The 4,963-nt window shown below is 30.1% G+C and overlaps 1 long non-coding RNA gene across 2 annotated transcripts in view; it reads right to left on the bottom strand.

Moving 5' to 3' along the window:
- LOC139426330 (uncharacterized) overlaps window positions 1-4,963 on the bottom strand; it is a 27,685-nt gene that overhangs the window by 6,034 nt on the left and 16,688 nt on the right. Inside the window, exon 2 of one of the 2 annotated variants that reach the window (XR_011637573.1) lies at window positions 3,777-4,272. This is a non-coding gene — a long non-coding RNA (uncharacterized lncRNA). The remainder of the gene's footprint in view (window positions 1-3,776; window positions 4,273-4,963) is intronic. The other variant, XR_011637572.1, reaches the window with a different exon arrangement.

Raw genomic sequence — 4,963 nt, 5'->3', positions numbered from 1 at the left:
GCGTCATATATATATATATATATATATTGCAATAATCTTAATTTTAAGAACCTTAATCTAAACAAAAGCGCAACTAGCCGCATAGGTTATGCTCTGAATGTTTAATATGACCATTCATTTTTTTAAAAGTCTTAAATTAAACATAATACGTTTTTAAATCACAGATGTCAGTTCCCTACTTTTAGTATTATAATTAATTACAAGGATTGAATTTTAAGTGGTTGTATTATAATTAATATACGCCTCTTTCGATGGATCTTTTCGGGACTTGGAAGAAAAAAAATGTTGAGAGAGAGGAAAATTCGCCAAGAATTGGAATCAATCAAAAAGTCCAAAATTTTTTTTGACCACGTTCCTGATGTTTCTATATGTTTTGTAACTTTACCTAAATCATCATTGATTCTTACGTTGATATTTGATATTTACGTTGATATTTATGAGATTTTTAAGGCAATCGAATTTTCGGTCGTTAAATTTTTCAGCTACATTTTGATGTAATACATCATAATTTTTTTTTTTTTTTTTACCGTTGGGAAAGCTTAACATTATTGTAACATGTGAATGTGTTCGGAATTATTGGATTAGTGATTGAGAAGTTAAAACTTAAATAAATAAAATATTAAATGGTAAGGCGAAGAAAAAAGAAATCAGTTTATAAATATATATTCTATTTTATTTTTATAATTAATTCGTCTTTATTTTTTTTTATTTATTGATTAAGCTATTTATCTGCCAACAATTTAGAATCTCATTCTTATTACTTTTTTTTCCTCACTTTTTATTACTTTTATTTACATTCACTCTTTTTATTTACTTTTTTGATAGCTGAAATCGATTATCGTGATGTTTTCATTATCTTAAACATTTTAATTAACAATTCAAATGTTTGAACGTATGCTTCAATGCTAAATATATATTTTAAAACTTAAATGTTATAAATTAAAAGTATAAAAAAACACAGGAATTTAAATTTTTTATTAAAATCTCTTTAAATTTCATATATAAGAGAAAATAAAACAAGAAAAAAATTTTACGCAAAAATTATTCCATGGAATAGAAAATAAAATTAAAGTAATTTGAAATATTAAAACAAGAAGCAAGATAATTCTACTTGATCACATAAGTAAAATCTCTTTTAAACTTGTTTATTATAAGTTTTTCTTTTTTAAACTTCATTTTGTTGAAATTTAACATAAATAACTATACGCTAAATCACATAGGAAAAAAAAAACTTTTAAACGAGTTTAATTCGTTTTATTTTTGCATTTCCAATACCATAGAGGAATCAATCCTTTGTTTAACACATACATATTTTCAATTTTCAATGTTAAAATATTCACTGTAACTAAAATAACAAATTTTCATTTATAGGAAAAAACGAAACACGTCTTATAGATACTATGTTAAGCATAGCGTGAGAAAAGCAACTAAAATAGCACGTTCAAGTCAAAAAGTGAAAGAAAAAAAAAGTTTTTAAAAATCTATTCTGCAGTTGTCAATAAAAAGTACTTAAATCACACTAAAGTACCGACTATGTTAAAGAATTCTTGAATGGAACTCACTAAACTTTACAGCTTTGCTAGGTATTAATTATTTTATTCGCTTTTTTTTTAATTAGATAATTAATTTGCTCACGCAAAATTTTATGTTTCCCTTTGAAGAATAACTGGGTTTTGTAGCATTTTATTTTTTGTTTCCTAAAATAGTGCTGAAATTTTTAAATTTTATCTTTTGGAAGTTATTGAAACGTTTTAGCAGGTGCAAACTTTAGACATTATTGTCTCTTTTGAAAAAATCCAATTTGATTTCAGTTCACATGTTTAAGATTTTAGAAATTCAAATGTAAAAATTTCATTTTTGAATTAACTCTATTTTCGCAGATTGATAAAACTATAAACCATTGAACTACTTTAAAATTAAAATAATTTACGTTTTTTTCAGTTTTAGAATTAAGAAAATTTATTGTGTTTAATTTGGTTATTTTTTTAAAAATTAATTAATTAAATTAATTGTAGTTTTCTAAGTGCATTTACTGTAGATTCTAATATATTATTAGAGATTGATTGTTGTTCGATAGTACTACACTTTTCAGAAAAGATTATTATTTTATTAGATCAGTAGAAAGTGTGCGTGATCATTGCTAGAATTTCTTGAAATTTATCTCAAAATATTTTAGCAGTAAAATTATGCGACTTGTAGTTTTGGGTAAGCAACTGCATATTTTTCTGCTTTTAGAATTTTTGAAATGTTTTATTTTAATTGTTTAATATAATAAAAACTATTTTCATATTGCTGAACAACTCTTTTTTTTTTTTTATTACCACTGTTGAACAGCCGACCCAGTTTTGAGTTTACGATTATCAGTGTTCAACTCCGTAGCCTTGTTATTTTAAGCCAAATCATATATTGGGAGAAATTCGCATTTATGGGTGTCTTTTTTATGGAACTATCTCGCATTAGCGTTTCATGGAGAGGAAAACTACGAGAACCTTCCATGGTTACCCTGATGACAAGGGGAATCAAAACCATGATCCGTCTACCACTGAGGATATTTTATGTTAGCACTGTGGTCGGTGTGAGCCGGGGGTGGAGCTCGTATTAACTAGTCATCCCTGGGATTCGAACCCGGTTCGCCTCATTGGAAGGTGAGCTCTCTATACCCTAGCCGCGGCTCGAACAATTCTTTTAATGTTATTTTCCTAAAAATAAGGATATATATTTTAAAAGCCTTATGACAGACAATTGATAATATTAAAATGCATTTCAAAGTAGGCTGATTTTCGAATTGTTCAAATATAATTTTGCGAAACAAATTCGAATGAAATTCTGGCTATACATCAGCTATGTATCTTTCATTCTGATTGAGTGATGACACTGTATTTTACATGTTTTGAAATATATTGCCAAGTACACTGAATATCCATTTTCAGTTTAAACTAGAAACTGAATGGAGAAAAACTAATAACTAAATGGAGATGATTAAAAGTATATGTAACATTTTCTTCCTCTGTCTACACCCATAAGATGGTTGGATTCACCTACAAAAGTTAAGACAACATAAAGCATACAATTGAAGTGCCAACAAAAGAACAGATTTATCTGATTTTTCTGTTGCAAATTGTTTTAACTTTCAAGAGTATCTACTCAATGCAATCGGATATTTTCGGATGGAAACAAAGCCGGAGATGGCAAGTGTGGGATTGGAGTTTCAAAACTAGAAACCCGGATCAGTCTTCCGCTTGGAACTTACAGCTTTAGAGGAACGTCTCAAGGCTTAAGGTCCCGCAGCGGACTGATCGTAAGGACACGGTTCCCAGCAGATCACCGAAGTCAAGCATCACTGGCTGCGGTCAGTGTGCGGGTGGGTGATCACTTGGATTAGTCTGGGTAGGTACCGAGGTTGTGCAGTATTGGTCCTCGTTAAACTATTCTACCGTAAAATGCTCGAATCGTGTGTAGGTCGTTGTGCTACCGAAGCGGGGTGCCATCCCCTCTGCAGAGGATCAAAATTGTGATGGTATGTCTTAGGATCATCCTCAGGGATGTTTCCCAGACAGTCGCTTATGGCCCATTGTGCAGCTCTAGTGCGACGTATAGTTTGTCTAAGCTGAGAACTCCTCCCACCACAAAGTCTAAGGCCGTCTGGTCCTATGGAAACAAGAAGAGCGCATTTTAGGGAGGGTAGCTTCACTCTAGGACTAACACAATAAACAGAAGAAAGAGATTCCCTTTCTCTCGCCGACCCGACCCCGCACCCCTATTTGAAATAGTCATACCTCGTTACCATGGTCACCACCACAGATCCAGACGAATGTCTGGGGGAGAAAAACTATAAATGAACTACAGCAACAACTCAAGGCTTTAGCTTCTTATTCTGTCAACATCTGGATTCTGCCTGACAGCCACTGTTCTATCCAACATTTGAAAAACTGGTACCGTTTTGGGGATTCAGCCTTAATTTCAATTTTGATTTTACGAAAACAATTTTCCCTTTGCCTTGATGCATATTTCTAATGGGTACCTTCGCATGTTGGTCTTGGGGGAGATGAGGTAGCTGAGGAAGGCTATGCAAAGAGTTGGTAGCCTTAGCTAAGGAGATTAGAAGCCCTTAGCTAAGGAAAGAAATGGAATAGTTTCAATATTTTCTGGAAATCTAGATAAGAGTAAAATCTGCTGTTGCTTCATCCTTGCTCTTTTTTCCTGCACAAGACTGGAACAGTGGCAAACAGCTTGTAAGTGCTCTGAATTCCACGCTACACCACGAGAGAAACCCTACAAGGCAATATTTAATTTAAAAACTTGAATTTGAAAGAGTGATATCAGGCTCACCAAGAATAAGTTATGAAGTTTCAAACTCTGAACAAAACATTTCAAAATGTCGTAATGCAAACAAATTTTGGGAGGATTACTTGGAATTACGTCATGGGAAAATTTTCTTAAAATAATTTGTTACGCTTTGACGTTTAGAAAATCATTTTATTACGTTTGAAACTTTACGACTTACTCTAGGTTTGTCTGTGATAACTTTTATCTTAATTTTTAAATCTTGATACAACAATACTGATGAAACAAAATTCGTGATAAAAAAGTTTTTCCCGTTTTTCTAAAAATTTAAAATAACAAAGAAGGATAGATTTAAAAAGCGTTTCTCCATTTGTTTTGAAATGGCTTACAAACACCTGTTAATAAACTTAATAGTTTAAATAATTAAAAAAAATATTTTTTAAAAAGCTCGTTATTAAAATATTTTTTTACAAAAACTTGTTTTCAAAATTTCGAATACCTTAAAAATCCTTATATAAAGCAATTTTTGTAACCATAAATTTCGCAAAATTAATAAATAAATGAATATAAATAAATAAATATAAATAAATAAATAAAAATAAATAAATATAAATAAATAAATATAAATAAATAAATATAAATAAATATAAATAAATATATATAAATAAATAAATATAAA

This window comes from Parasteatoda tepidariorum, chromosome 8 (assembly GCF_043381705.1).
Source record: "Parasteatoda tepidariorum isolate YZ-2023 chromosome 8, CAS_Ptep_4.0, whole genome shotgun sequence".
Taxonomy (NCBI): Eukaryota; Metazoa; Arthropoda; class Arachnida; order Araneae; family Theridiidae; genus Parasteatoda; species Parasteatoda tepidariorum.
Note: the sequence above shows the minus strand (reverse complement) of the source record. Positions and strands in the feature narration are given on the sequence as shown.